The sequence below is a fragment of the Loxodonta africana genome, chromosome 15 (genome assembly GCF_030014295.1).
Source record: "Loxodonta africana isolate mLoxAfr1 chromosome 15, mLoxAfr1.hap2, whole genome shotgun sequence".
NCBI classification, from domain to species: Eukaryota; Metazoa; Chordata; class Mammalia; order Proboscidea; family Elephantidae; genus Loxodonta; species Loxodonta africana.
The window spans coordinates 53,721,407-53,737,973 of NC_087356.1; the positions used below are offsets into that span (position 1 = coordinate 53,721,407).

At 42.3% G+C, this 16,567-nt stretch overlaps 1 pseudogene; it reads right to left on the bottom strand.

Annotated features, from left to right (window-relative positions):
• Positions 1-11,175: 11,175 nt before the first annotated feature.
• Positions 11,176-11,946, bottom strand: LOC100656615 (large ribosomal subunit protein uL30-like; annotated as a pseudogene).
• Positions 11,947-16,567: the final 4,621 nt, after the last annotated feature.

A 16,567-nucleotide genomic window follows, 5' to 3' on the forward strand; every position in this document is an offset into this window, starting at 1 on the left:
TATACTGCAGAGTTCTACCAAACCTTCAGAGAAGAGTTAACACCACTACTACTAAAGGTATTTCAAAGCGTAGAAAATGACGGAATACTACCTAACTCATTCTATGAAGCCACCATCTCCCTGATACCAAAACCAGGTAAAGACGTCACAAGAAAAGAAAATTACAGACCTATATCCCTCATGAACATAGATGCAAAAATCCTCAACAAAATTCTAGCCAATAGAATTCAACAACATATCAAAAAAATAATTCACCACGACCAAGTGGGATTTATACCAGGTATGCAAGGCTGGTTTAATATTAGAAAAACCATTAATGTAATCCACCATATAAATAAAACAAAAGACAAAAACCACATGATCTTATCAATTGATGCAGAAAAGGCATTTGACAAGGTCCAACACCCGTTTATGATAAAAACTCTCACCAAAATAGGAATTGAAGGAAAATTCCTCAACATAATTAAGGGCATCTATTTTTATACAAAGCCAACAGCCAACATCACTCTAAATGGAGAGAACCTGAAAGCATTTCCCCTGAGAACGGAAACCAGACAAGGATGCCCTTTATCACCGCTCTTATTCAACATTGTGCTAGAAGTCCTAGCCAGAGCAATTAGGCTAGACAAAGAAATAAGGGCATCCAGATAGGCAAGGAGGAAGTCAAATTATCTCTATTTGCAGATGACATGATCTTATACACAGAAAACCCTAAGGAATCCTGCAGAAAACTACTGAAACTAATAGAAGAGTTTGGTAGAGTCTCAGGTTATAAGATAAACATACAAAAATCACTTGGATTCCTCTACATCAACAAAAAGAACACCGAAGAGGAAATAACCAAATCAATACCATTCACAGTAGCCCCCAAGAAGATAAAATACTTAGGAATAAATCTTACCAAAGATGTAAAAGACCTATAGAAAGAAAACTACAAAGCACTACTACAAGAAATTCAAAAGGACATACTTAAGTAGAAAAACATACCTTGCTCATGGATAGGAAGACTTAACATAGTAAAAATGTCTATTCTACCAAAAGCCATCTATACATACAATGCACTTCTGATCCAAATTCCAATGTCATTTTTTAAGGTGATAGAGAAACAAATCACCAACTTCATATGGAAGGGAAAGAAGCCTCGGATAAGCAAAGCATTACTGAAAAAGAAGAAAGTGGGAGACCTCACTCTACCTGACTTCAGAACCTATCATACAGCCACAGTAGTCAAAACAGCCTGGTACTGGTACAACAACAGACACATAGACCAGTGGAACAGAATTGAGAACCCAGATAGAAATCTATCCACATATGAGCAGCTGATATTTGACAACGGCCGAGTGTCAATTAATTGGGAAAAAGATAGTCTTTTTAACAAATGGTGCTGGCATAACTGGATATCCATTTGCAAAAAAATGAAACAGGACCCATACCTCACACCATGCACAAGAACTAACTCCAAGTGGATCAAAGACCTAAACAGAAAGACTAAAACGATAAAGATCATGGAAGAAAAAATAGGGACAACCTTAGGAGCCCTAATACAAGGCTTAAACAGAATACAAAACATTACCAAAAATGATGAAGAGAAACCAGATAACTGGGAGCTCCTAAAAATCAAACACCTATGCTCATCTAAAGACTTCTCCAAAAGAGTAAAAAGACCACCTACAGATTGGGAAAGAATTTTCAGCTATGACATCTCCAACCAGCGCCTGATCTCTAAAATCTATATGATTCTGTCAAAACTCAACCACAAAAAGACAAACAACCCAATCCAAGAAGTGGGCAAAGGATATGAACACGCACTTCACTAAAGAAGATATTCAGGCAGCCAACAGATATATGAGAAAATGCTCTCGATCATTAGCCATTAGAGAAATGCAAATTAAAACTACAATGAGATTCCATCTCACTCCAACAAGGCTGGCATTAATCCAAAAAACACAAAATAATAAATGTTGGAGAGGCTGCGGAGAGATTGGAACTCTTATACAGTGCTGGTGGGAACGTAAAATGGTACAACCACTTTGGAAATCTATCTGGCGTTATCTTAAACAGTTAGAAATAGAACTACCATACAACCCAGAAATCCCACTCCTTGGAATATACCCTAGAGAAATAAGAGCCTTCACACAAACAGATATATGCACACCCATGTTTATTCCAGCTCTGTTTACAATAGCAAAAAGCTGGAAGCAACCAAGGTGTCCATCAACGGATGAATGGGCAAATAAATTGTGGTATATTCACACAATAGAATACTACGCGTGGATAAAGAACAGTGAGGAATCTGTGAAACATTTCATAACATGGAGAAACCTGGAAGGCATTATGCTGAGCAAAATTAGAGAGAAAAGGACAAATATTGTATAAGACCACTATTATAAGATCTTGAGAAATAGTATAAACTGAGAAGAACACATGCTTTTGTGGTTACAAGGAGGGGAGGGAGGGAGGGTGGGAGAGGGTTTTTTACTGATTAATTAGTAGATAAGAACTGCTTTAGGTGAAGGGAAGGACAATACTCAATACATGGAAGGTCAGCTCAACTGGACTGGACCAAAAGCACAGAAGTTTCCGGGATAAACTGAATGCTTCAAAGGTCAGCGGAGCAAGGGTGGGGGTTTGGGGACCATGGTTTAAGGGGACTTCTAAGTCAAATGGCAAAATAATTCTATTATAAAAACATTCTGCATCCCACTTTGAAATGTGGCGTCTGGGGTCTTAAATGCTAGCAAGCGGCCATCTAAGATGCATCAATTGGTCTCAACCCACCTGGAGCAAAGGAGAATGAAGAACACCAAGGTCACACAATAACTAAGAGCCCAAGAGACAGAAAGGGCCACATGAACCACAGACCTACATCATCCTGAGACCAGAAGAACTAGTTGGTGCCCGGCCACAATCGACGACTGCCCTGACAGGGAGCACAGCAGAGAACCCCTGAGGGAGCAGGAGATCAGTGGGATGCAGACCCCAAATTCTCACAAAAAGACCATACTTAATGGTCTGACTGAGACTAGAGGAATCCCGGCGGTCATGGTCCCCAAACCTTCTGTTGGCCCAGGACAGGAACCATTCCGAAGACAACTCATCAGACATGAAAGGGACTGGACAGGGGGTAGGAGAGAAATGCTGATGAAGAGTGAGCTAATTATATCAGGTGGACACTTGAGACTGTGTTGGCATCTCCCGTCTGGAGGGGGGATGGGAGGATAGAGAGAGTTGGAAGCTGGCAAAATTGTCACGAAAGGAGAGACTGGAAGGGCTGACTCATTAGGGGGGAGCAAGTGGGAGTACGGAGTAAGGTGTATATAAACTTACATGTGACAGTCTGACTTGATTTGTAAACGTTCACTTGAAGCTCAATAAAAGTTAATAAAAAAAAAAAAAGATTCCTCTAGGAAGAAGCAATAAGACCTGAAGTTTCTTTAGAAAGAGAGTTATATGCTGATGCTATGAATTGAATTGTGTCCCCCATAATATGTGTGCAAATCCTAGCACCTACACCTTGAATGTAACACAATTTAATGTAATGCAATATAACACAGCGTAATGTAATCACCTACCATAATACACTCTAATGTTACATTAACTAGGTCATACCAATGTAGGGTGTGTCTTAAAACCTAATCTAATCTGTGTCTAGTCACTTCTGAATTATTAAAAGAGCAGATTAGACATAGACGTAGGCACCAACTGGCCACGGGGCTATCTCCAAGAACCAGGGAACACCCAGGGCTATCTACAAAGAAGGGTAGAGACCCTGATTTGTACTTTTAGCCTCCAGACTGTGAGAAAATAAATTTCTGTTCTTTAAAGCCACCCATGTGTTGTATTTGTTTTACAGCAGCACTAAGAAACTAAGACAGCTGGTGTCCACCACTCAGGCAAGTTGAAGTGAGCTTCCAAGAACTTCCCAGAGGGTTTGAAATGTGTCCTTTGGAATTTGGGAAGATTCTGGAACTGGTATCTGACTCACACTTGAAAGAAAGCCTGGAGGAAAGAGACTGAGACTCAGGAGGCCTGTGCTGTCGGCATGAAGAGAAAGCTGTGTTGACGTGAGCTACGCCAAAAGCAAGGCAAAAATATACAATTCATAAAGTCCAAATACAGATGCTGAGGAAGGAAGCCAGCCATGAAGCAACTGGAAAAGTTCTCTGCCCAAGAGGACCACCTGAAGTGGGCGGGCGGTGGGGAGGTTGGAGCTCACGGGTAATGGCCCAGCAGAAGACCCAGCCATGGGTTGGGACAATATCATATACAGTCAGCCAAAAGCAGCATCACACACATCAGATGACTACAGTTGAAAGTCCCCAGAAGGAGGATCTCAGAGGAACCCACCAAAGTGCCCATGAGAGAAAGAACACCAGGGTATCTTCAACACAGAGGGTACTTATGCCAGACAACATCTGTACAGTCAAGTATAGAAGATCTTTCCTGTCCATTGCCTTTCTCCCTCTCCCCTTCAGCCAGCCCTGAAGGAGCCAGTGGCAACATAAAGAGTGGAAAGAGAGCATAGACAGCAAGGAGAACCACAAGAGAAAAAGTAGTATCTCTGCAGGTTTCCCAGCTCCAGCCAGGCCTAGCAGAGGGGGCACAACATTAATGATTAGATGAGAGTTCGGGGTTTGATAAAAGACTGCACTAGATTTTTTAATACCTGTAAGTGACAAGAATGTTCTAAGGGATCTGCAGGAAGGGAGAAAGAATTGAAAAAGAATATGATAAGGAGTGAAGAAAATGTGGAGTTTCTTTGTGTTTGCATTCTACCAAATCCAGTTCATTCAAAGACAAAACGCAAGGTGTTACATACAGGTCTGGTTCATCAATGTGCAACTTATACAGCCTCACAGGGCCATGTGATGGGGAGGGCTCCATGCTGGGTTTAATTCTCTGCTGTCCCTATCTTGAAGTTATTAACAGTTTTTAACAAAGGGTTCATATTTTAATTTTGCATCAAAACAAAAGTTGCCATCAAGTCAATTCCAACTCATGGTCACCCCATGTGTATCAGCCATAGGGTTTTCCATGGTTTGTTTTTTAGAAGTATATTGTCAGGCCTTTCTTCCAAGGCACCTCCAGATAGACTTGAACCTCCATCCTTTTAATAAGCACCTGAGCATGTTAACCATTTGCATCACCCAGGAACTCCTTCATTTTGCATAGGGCACCGCAAATTAGGTAGCTAGTCCTGGTTACATACAATATAATGGGGACTTAGGCACATTCTATATGACACCAAGGGGCAGAACGAGTCCAATCAGGAGGAGGTAGAAAGAAACAGATTTTAGCTCAGTGTTAGGAAAGTGTTTGAGACCCACGGCTGCCCAAATCTGAACAGGCAGCGTACAGAGGTGAGCTTCCCATCCCAGAAGCCTTCGAACAGAGGCAGGTCAGCTATTTGGCTGGAATATCAAAGACATAGTTCAAGCTTTGGCCTCTATGGCCTCTAAAAACCCTTCCAACCCTGGGATTATCTAATTATTTGACGAATGAATCTTCTTCAAGGCTCCTGCTTTAACGATGTTTACATTTACCAGGAAGTGAACTCACTAGTTCTGTGACCCAGTGTTGTTGAGTGACCAGGTAAGAGTATTTTAAGCCCAGCCTAGAACCCTAAGTGGACAGCAGTTTCGCTGACTCCCTTGGTTTTGGTCCAAATCATGAACCGTTGTTCCCCTTTCTGAGAACATCGTTGCCATTACTTACTATACTTTTAATCATTATTTAAGTTGGATCTTCTTATGGCTAGCACATGTGACTTCTTGCTTCTATGAAAAAGGCCTTTAAAAGGTCCCAAGAAGTATCTTGGGCTTCCAGCCACTTTCATGAATCATCATTTTGACAATGAAACATAACAGATCTGACAAATACTGATTAATTTTGTCATTAAAAATCTATACATGTGCTTTGGTGATTGTTGTTGTTACTAGTTGGGGTTGAGGGTGGTTCTAGGAGAACAGAAAGCCGCTTCCTGAGACCTCCTGCATGGAACTTCGCAGGCTGCAAACCTTATTCTCTCAACTCTGACTTCACGGGACTAGTCTCTAGGAAGACTCCCCAATGGAAGCTCCACTAGAGAGACTCCCATTGACCACAGCCCTCAGGCTGGGCGCCAGCAGGAAACGGTATGCTCAATCATGCTCAGTGAACATATTTCCCTACAACCTACTCCAACATATTGGAACACTTGGAGCTTCTGTCGTGTCATATTTTGGCCTTGGCCTTTATAGCATTTAGCTTCCCTACAATGGATTCTATGTCTCTCTATATCCTCAGAGTGGGCCCTAATTACAGCCATCCGTTATGCTGTCAGGAAGAAATCCACAACTCAATCACAGCTTTATCAGACTCTGGCTGCCAAGGGGGTCAAGTTGACCATCAAGTCTGACCTGCCCAGCACCCTGCTATGTGTGGGTGCTAACACTTACTGGGGCCTTTGTGACTCTGAGGGCCAGGCAGCCTCCTGGCTGCCCCAGCTGAGTCCCCTCTTGCACTGTACTATCCAGACAGGGCAAAGCCGAGAGACAGCAGGGGGCCCAGACAATGGGGCTGGCACAGTGTAGCGGCCTCTCCCTAGCTTTATCTTTGGGGAATTTTGTGTGCTGGACTTGTATGAGGTTGCCGAAGTCCTAAATTTGAAATGGGGACCCTATTGAACAGGGAGGTATCTGGTTTCAGGGGAAAATACTTCAGTATGGATCTGTTTTCAGAGATTGGAGAATCAGAATTTCACCACTGCTGAGCTTTTTTTTTTTTTAAGGAACTTAGTGATCATTTGCCTAACCTTTTACTGCACAGATCAGTGCAAATGTGGCCAAGGGACTTGGGCTTTACTTTCATTGTTGAGTCTGGTTTTCTTTCTCTTTCAGGTGAGTGATATTTAAAGTGAGCTCTAGAAGAGAGGAAATCCCCCAGGGTTTTTCTGACGTGTCCTGATACTACTCTCTAGTTGTTTCACGAAAAATTGGCTTTGTCTCCTAGAGGAGATCATGCCATTTCTCAAGGACAATTGTTGTTTCTTCTCTATTCCCCATGGTGCATAGCAAAGAATGTACTTTAAAGTATACTCTGAGTGTTAGCACATGCTCTTTACTCGTTTTTCTGTGTTTGAGCATATGTATGTGTACACTTCCGTGTGTCTGTGTCCCCCTCCCCCCATAAACACTTTTTGCAAATTGAAATACAACCACCAAATTATGTCACTAGTCCAACCACCCAGTTTTAAAAATGAGAATGCTGAGATCCAGGGAAATAAAGCTGTTTGTACAAGCTCACTCAACTAGTACGTGATTTAACCTCAGATCTACTTCCTGCGCCTCCAGTGTCCCTCCCATAATTCCAAGTGACCTCTCATTATAACATACTAATAGATACACATTGAAGGTACAAGGTAAAGAAGGCATCGGAGCAGGTGAGATACATCAGCCCTTAGCTGATACAATCATTGAGATATGTAGAATTGTCTTCGAATTTACGAAGATTAGCAACTAGTAGTTTCTTCTATATTCTTCAGTAAACAAAAAGCAAAAACAAACCCTTCCCTAGGTATGTGTGTTTTGACTTAGACAAGAGAGTTACCATGCACACTTATCTTCACGTTGCTTTTTACACTTAGTGATATCCCTGAGAGACCTTCCTGTAGCAGCATATACCGATCTGCTTCACTCTTGGAAACCCTGGTGGAGTAGTTGTTAAGTGCTACAGCTGCCAACCAAGAGGTCAGCAGTTCAAATCCGCCAGGTGCTCCTTGGAAACTCTATGGGGCAGTTTTACTCTGTCCTATAGGGTCACTGAGTCGGAATCGACTTGACGGCAGTGGCTTTTTGGCTTTCACTCTTCTCAAAGGGCACTTATGGTTGGCTACACCAATCCTTATTTAACCAGTCCGCTACTGAGGGACAGTTAGGCTCTTTCCAGCTTTTTGAGAAGAAATCTGTGTTTTTAACAGCCTCCCCTGGGGCGGTGTTAAGTAACTATCTTGACACCAGATCAGTATTTTGGAATAACCAGTAATCGTATACCTTTATTTTTACAGATGATAAAATTGAAGTCCAGAAAAGTGTGGAAGCCTCAACTGTTAGTGTCAAAACCGTAACTAAAACTGATTTTTCCTGAATCCCCTATTCATTCCACTGCCCCTGAGTCACTTAAGGGCACCAAACACACTTGCTTTGGCTATTTGTAAAAGAGGTCAAGAGCCACCAACCAATCTCATCACACAGGAACATCCAATGTCTGCCAGCCCTCAAATCCCAATAGAGTCTTTGATAAAAGAACCTATTCATCAAAAGATTCTCATCATGGTTTGAATTTTACTAGTCCAAAGATCACTGACTTAAAATTCCCATTTCAGTATATGAACCAAAGAGCTTTGAAGAAAGACGTAATTCAATAAAAATGTAATCCTCTCATAAAGTTGAATACTCTCTGGCTCCCCAATGAACTCCAAGCCTTATTAGATTTCTTCTGCGGATGATGTGAAATGGTTTCTTTTACCCAAACTAACCCCATTATGCCTCTAAAAAACATTATTATTTAAAAATTTACTTTTCTTTTATCCTGCAAATGTAAAATTGAGCAAGCGATGCGTTTCTGAGAAAGAATTAGCTGATGGGGGAAGATGTTAAGTGCTATCACTTGGGGAATTTTACATTGTTTGTTAGGAATTAGGGACAAAAAGCAGCTTCGGGTAATACACAATCAGTTCACACACTGTCCGGAGCAATCGGCTCCCCCTACAAACTGCCACATGCAGAGTTCACCCTGGAGAGAGGGAGAGAGCGAGTGTCATTGGGACAAGGAGATTCCAGAAGTGAGGATCAGAAGCTACTCTGACTGTTTAGACTGTGTGCTTTATACTTGTTTCAAAGGGAAAAAAAACAGAATTTCTTTATTGAACAGCAACAAAGATCAAATTTTCTCATGCTTCATTTCAACAACGAAAATAATAGCTCCCATTTATTGTAATAACTTACCTGTCAGTTTGTTGTAGTGTAATGGTTTGTGTGTTGGTCTGATGCTGGAAGCTATGCCACAGGTATTTCAAATACCAGCAGGGTCACCCCTGGTGGACAGGCTTCAGCAGAGCTTCCAGACTCAGATAGGCTAGGAAGAAAGGCCTGGCAACCTACTTCCAAAAATTAGTCATTGAAAACCTTATGGATCACAACAAAATATTGCCTGATATAGTGCTGGAAGATGAGTCCCTAAGCTGGAGGGCACTACACAGTGGTTGCAACAATGGACCTGAGCACACAAATGATTGTGAGGATGGTCAGGAGTGGGCAACATTTGTTCTGTGTACATGAGTTTGCCATGACATGGAGCCAACTGGGCAGCAACCAACAGCAACCACCACCATTTATTGAGTACCTACTTGGTCTGCAGATACTGTTCTCAGCACTTTACATGTATGAACCCCTTTGATCACTATCATACACCTTAGAACAACCTAACAGAAGATAAATGCCCTAAAACTTTTCGATATCAATTTATTAATGACATCCTAACAATTACCATGTGCTCATAGAAGCACTCTTAGTTTTGGGAGAGATCTAGAGCTGATGCCATCCACTGCCCCTCGCCGTCAACCCCCAGCCCCCGTACAGACACTGGGGTCTTTTCCTTTCATACTAATTCCAATCCTACAGTGGCCCAAGACCCACTCTCTGCTTATACAGGCCCTCAGCCTTTGAGAATGGGGATTGTGAGGGGCAGTTTGGAAAGGGATGGTCAAAATTTTAGGGCACCGGTAGTCATCCATTATTTCTGCTAAATGATCAGTGGGGAACAAGAAGGTCACCTAATACGATGCTTTGGGCCAGGAGAGTGGATACTCATCAAAGGGCAGTGGGATCCTGGCTCAACTCTTGGATGGCTCCCTGTTGTTTTTGTTGTTGTTATTTGCCATTGAGTGAATTCTGACTCACGGCAATCCTATGTGTGCAGAGTAGAACTGCTACATAGGGTTTTCAAGGCTGTGACCTTTTGGAAGCTGATAGCCAGGCCTGTCTTCTGAGGTGCCTCTGGGTAGGTTCAAACCACCAACCTTTTGACTAGTAGTTGAGTGCTCAACCAAAGACTGTGCTCTTGGGCCAAGGCTGAGCCATTTCCCGATGCTAACCTTAACCCTGCACTTGTCCCTCCTGGCCTGCTCTCTCATTTTGAGCCAGAATAACCATTCTCCCTTTATTTCTCTCCCTCTCCTAGGTGATCTATCAGAGCAATTTTGTTTGACCTTTGAAGTGCTGCTTCTGGACCTTTTTCATTTTCTTTCCCTTCTGTTTAGTCACTCCTTTCTTACAAATAAGTCTTAAGATTATTTTCTCTGTTACAAGTTTAAAGAGGCAATGTTAGAATTAAAGACTGGGTACTCCACCGTACTCTTATTTGAGTGTGCTAACTCTCGGGTTTAAAGAAAAGAATTACTGAGAACAAAAATTGTATCTGTTAGCATGTGCAGCTATTTTCTTGCGGCACAAGCTCCATGCCCTCTCCATATTACACCTCAGGACTCAGGAATAGGAATTTCTATCTTAAAAACATAGCTTAAGAAACACTCAAAGCGCTTAGAAACAATGCCCCCTGATTCATTCGGATTTCTCTGGCTTTCTTTTAAGCCAAAAAGTTCTCCATTGTTCTTTCTCTTTAAGTCACTTTTTCAGTTTCAAAGACCCTGCCTTTCTCTTTTAGCATTTGTTCAGGTCTGCCTCTAAATATACTTTGAAAATCTATGAAGAAACAATACCCGTTTGCTTCAAGGGATCACTGAAACTCTTTAGTTTCTCCTAGTCAAAACTGTGATTTCCTGGAAATTTCATCTCAAGAAAAGCCGGATTTGCTTGCTTCTAGAGCAGGGATCAGCAAACTTCTTTTGTAAAGCTTCAGATAGTAAACATTTTGGTCTTTGAAAGCCAGATGGTCTTTGTCACAAGTACTCAGCTTTGCCATTATAGCATGACTATACGCAAAAGAATGAGTGTGGCTGTATTCCAGCAAAACTTTATTTACGAAAATTTGTGGTGGCTCATAGGTGGTAAGAATGGTTAAGTGCTCAACTATTAGTTGAAAGATTGGAGGCTTCAGTCCACCCAGAGGCACCTCGAAGAAAAGCCCTGGAGATCTACTTCTGAGAACTCAGCCGCTGAAAACCCTACAGAGAACAATTCCACTCTGACACACCTGGGGTCGCCATCAGTTGGCATCAACTCAACTGCAACTAGTTTGGTCTTTTTTGTTTGTTTTCAGTTTGAAAGCAGATATGGTTTTATTAAGTGACAATATTACAAAAATAATCAGTAGACAACTTAGTTCATTCTTCTAACAAGCCTGTTGACCTGGTCTTCCCTGTCGCCAGCAACTCCACCTTCTACAAAATGGATGGCCTTTTTCCTCATTCCACCTCATGGGGAAGATAACTGAAGGGCCACAGGGAATTATTTGCTTCTCAGAAGCATTTTACAACATGAATCAGATCCCCTATGCAGATAAATGTCTTATTTAGCAAGAAATTGTGCAGTTGAAGTGTTATCTATCAAGGCAATTTGCTTCTTTTTGATTTTGCCATAACCACACTTAAAGATCAGTTCATTCACCGACATCAGGTTTGGGAACCCCCATGCAATATATGGTTCCACAATCCTTAGCATGTTAACCGAAGTCTCGTTGAGCTTAACAGAAGTGCCGTTGAAGACTTGGCAAAGGCAAAGAAGCTGCAACATCTTTTACATCTTTGAACTCACACCACTGACACTCTGATCTGATGACGAATGCCAGTTTGGATTCTGCAGGCACATCATAGAAGACGCCAGCTTTCCTTACCATCCTAGCCATTTGAATCTCAGTTCTTCACATCTGCCTACATTCCTTGTGATAGTGCTTAGCTTTTCCATAGATAAGCTTCCACCTTTACTTTGGAAGCATCTTTTGGGCAAACTCCTTTCTCAGGTGCTTGATCTTCAATTCTGTGAAATTCCTTTGCTTTTTCTTATGGGTTTCTGGCACAGCAGGAGCCTTCTTCTCTTTGATACCCTCCACAGTCCCAGCCAGAAAAGACGAAGTTGACAAGATGATGCATATACCTGGTTTGGTTCTTTATTCTAGGTGTTGATACTGGAGAGGAAGAAGATGTAGACAATCCACTACAACTAACATTGATGGCTTTCTCTGTGCAAGATACTGCGCTAAGTACTCTGTGAGTACAGTCTCATGTAACCTCCATAATTCCATAGGATAGGTTCAGTTATGACACCCATTTTATAATAGAGAGAGCTAAGTGTTAAAGAAGAAACAACTAGAATATAGTGGAGCCAGAAACTCAGATCTGATGCCTAAGCTTATGCTTTCAATCACTAAGCTATGGTGTGAAGCATATACATTCACTGTTTTAAAGTCTTTGGACCAACTTCTCTTGAAAACTATATTTAAACACAATAAAAAACTTAACCTCATAGAATTTGACTTCAATAGAAAAATTGAGCATGGTTTTAATTTGCTTAATCCAAGTAAGTCTACTTGGGTCATTGAGATATTTAGTTGAATCAACATTTATTATTCCACTTCTGTGAACCCAGCACTAACTGGTGATTTGAGGAAGGTGGAGATAATAGAATATATTTGCCTTATCCCAGACACGCATACAGCCTTTGGGGGGAAACCTCTACTTTTTTCTCCTGGAGTCCATCTTGGTTTGAGAAGAGCAGACTCACAGCTGGCATTGCTTAAGGAAGGCAACCAAAATTTATTTGCAATTGTCCACAACCACAAATGTGTTTGCCCTTCCAAACTCATATGAGTAATGTTTTCACACAAATTTCTGTTGTTGTTCCCTGTATTATAGTGATAGAAACAGTTTCCAGGGCATTTTAAATGATCTTTCAAAAATCTTCTCCCAAGTTTTAAATCCCTAAATGCTGACAATTTTTCCCAGAACATTTTAGCCTAGACGTCAACCACAAAATATTGAATTCAAATAAGAACCCCAAACTCCCTAACCCAGTGTTCCCAGTTGTCTTAAAAAAGGCACCTCTCCTTTAAATCCCTCTCCTTTTACATAGCCACACTCTTACAACTACAGGGATTTTTCTGTATTCTAGAGCTGTGGGTTAGAAAACTGTTACATATTTATTGTAAACCAATTCACTGAAAGAGTACAGAATCCCATAAAGGAAAAAGTGAAAGTTTCTACTCTCGTAAAGCTAGTGACTTGTAATAGTTTATACCCATCAATTCTAGAAAAGGTCCTCTCAGCAGTCATCCATAAAATTTCTTCTCTCCTCTATCCCCTCTCCTTAGCCCCAACAAAATGTCTTTCTAATTTCCTTCTCCTGAAAGTATATCTGTTTAATTGTTATGATGCCCCATTTGCACTAAATGCAAGTGGAAAGCAGCCCATGGTAGTGGGATTTGGTGTTGCTTTTTTTTTCCCCCCTAAGGTCAAACCTCACACAGCTGTTCATCATGAGCCATCTCCAGCTCTCAGCAGCTGCTCAACATTTATGTTATGTTAGTGATGTTCTGTAGTTGCAGAGCCCAGAGAGCTTGCTGTTCAGCCAGAAAAGATCCTGGAGGGAAAGAGAATGAATGGCTGCATCCAGGTTTCTGGGCACCCCCGTTAAATTTATTTCCCATACAGAAGATAATGGAGACCTGGGTAGATGCACCACTAGACCCAGAGCTTCTGGGGGAACCCCTGACTCTTTGGTTCCTCAACACCCAGAAAAGAGTACAAGTCCCTGAGTAGCACAAATGGTTAGGCACTCAAATGCTAACCTCAAAGGTTGGATGTTCAAGTCCACCCAGAGGTATCTTGGAAGAAAGCCCTGGTGACCGAGTTGTGAATGATCACAGCCGTGAAAACCCTATGGAGCAGTTCTCCGACACACATGGAGCCAACGTGAGTCAGAGTCGACTTGACAGCAACTGGTTCCTCCCCACCTGCCCCCCACCCTGGGATTGAGACATAAATCTCTCATTACCAGCCACTAGGAAACTAGGAAAACAAAGGGACAACTTCTATAATGGCAGTGACTTGGAAAAGCATGGATTTACACTTGTATTATTAGGGTGCTGTGACTATTTTTAAATGGATGAAATTTAACAAGAAAAGAGAGCAGAGGAAGAGATTCTACATGTATATGTAGTGTTGAGTTCTCTTTGGTAGAACCCAGTACCCAGTGCCGTCGAGTTGATTCCGAATCATAGCGACCCTATAGGACAGAGTAGAACTGCCCCGTAGAGTTTCCAAGGAGCGCCTGGCGAATTCAAACTCCTGACATTTTTTGGTTAGCAGCCGTAGCACTTAACCACTACACCACCAGGGTTTCCCTATTTGGTAGAGCAACACAAATATATGCTTATGAGGCTGCAGCATGATGGCCATGCTGGGAACACCTTTGACTGAACACCCATCTACATCCCCAGTTGTCAAAGAACACCATGAAGCCAGCTCACACACAGCCATGAACTATGCCAGGGCCCACAGCTGCCCTCCTTTCAGCACAGTACCTCAGAGACAGACAGGAACATGTATAGCAAAGAGGTGGAGGGGGAAGAGGGGTTAATGCCACCAGGGAAGTTAATGCCCCCAGGGGTAAGCCTTTACCATTGGGAACAGAGGCCATTAATAAATACTTAATGAGTAGTTCCTGGGAAGAAAATTCTGGGAACCATTCTGTATGCTTCTTAAGGTCCAGCAGAATGGTGCCCCCAATGTCCACAGCAACAGCATCAGTGCGAGACTCTTATATTTGATCTTCCTGCTTCTGTTTCTCACTCTCTCCCATCCATCATTTCTGTAACCTGCAGTTTTCTCCCATATAAATCCCCAGCTTAAGTGCCCCTGTCCCAGGCTCTGCTTTCAGGGGAACCCAAGCTAAGGCAGTCAGTGTTTTCACAGCTGCCTTTCCAGATGAGACATGCTTTGGAACCAACCATGGTAAAGTCTTCTCCAGGTTCAGTTGTACCAGGAAGAGACTGTTGATTTTGGGAACAATGTTTGGAGGAGTTGGTTTTCTTGAGGTCTCTGTCCACTCTGATTGCTCCTCATAGTCTGTTGCTCCCGACAGCAAGGATGCTGATCATGAGAGAAAGCCATTTGTTATAACATGTAACAATGGGGGCGGGGGGCATAGATTTTTACCCTCTTGTCTGCCATACCTTTGACCTCTCAAGGATATCCAGCAGCCAGGGTGTCTTAGTCATCTAGTGCTACTACAACAGAAATACTACAAGTGTATGGCTTTAACAAACAAAAGCTTATTCTCTCACAGACTAGTAAGGTAGAAGTCTGAATTCAGGGCACCAGCTCCAGGGGAAGGCTTTCTCTCTCTGTCGGCTCTAGAGGAAGGTCCTTGTCGTCAATCTTCCCCTGGTCTAGGAGCTTCTCCACTGAGGAACCCCAGGTCCAAAGGATGCAATCTGTTCCCCGCACTGCTTTCTTGGAGGTATGAGGTCCCCATGTCTCTCTGCTGGCTTCTCTCTTTTATATCTCAAAAGCAATTGGTTTAAGATACAAACAACATAATCTTGTAGATTGAGTCCTGCCTCATTAACATAAATGCCTCATTAACACCATAGCGGTAGGATTTACAACACACACAGGAAAATCACATCAGGTGACAAAATGGTAGATGATCACACAACACTGGGAATCATGGACGAACCAAGTTGACACATATTTTGGGGGGACATGATTCAATCCAGAATGGAGCCATAGAAATGATAATGGCAACAGCTTATGCGCCAAGGAGACCATGCTTTTCCCCCAACTATGATCTACTCTGGCTTTAACTATCACCTCAGTCTTCTCCAACCCATGCTTCCAACATCTTGCAGGATATTTTCACATGAATACTATGTTCCATGTGTCCAAAACTGATCTCTTCCCCTTCCCTCTGTGGTTCAAATCCCAAGCCACCAAGTCTTCTCCAGCTCTTCTCTCTCACTTTGCGTCCCCCAGCCCCACACCAAGTTGGGAACAGGCCCCCCTGCATCACTCATCTGTCTCTATCACCACACCACAGCTCACACTCTGGCCCTCAGTGCCCCTCACTTGGGTACTGAAATGGCCTTCTACTGAGCTGCCTGCTTCCTACACCGTCCTGGGAAGAATATTAAGTGATAAGAGCATGAGTTCTGGGGCCAAAATCTAAGACTTGTATCCTGGTTCTACTGCCGACTGTTGACTGACTTTAGGCAGGCCACCAAGGCTCTATGTGCCTCATTTTACTCATCTGTAAAATGGGCTATAATTGTATGTACTTTGTGGATTGAAATGAGGATGAATTAATTTATGTAAAGCAAGCAATAGTAGTTTGCATATAGCAGAAATTCAATAAAGGTTGACTACGATTATTACATTGTAGCCACAACTATCTTTCTAAGTCATAGCCCTGATAAGGTCATTTCATGATCAAAAATAGCAGTTCCCTACTGCTTGAGGAGTGATGTCATGGTTCCTTAGCTTCCTAGTGCAAGTCTGCCTTTATGGCCTTTTTTCTGACTCTGCTCTTCCCAGCCTCACTGGTCTGTTTGATGTTCCTAAAATTTGTTTATGTGT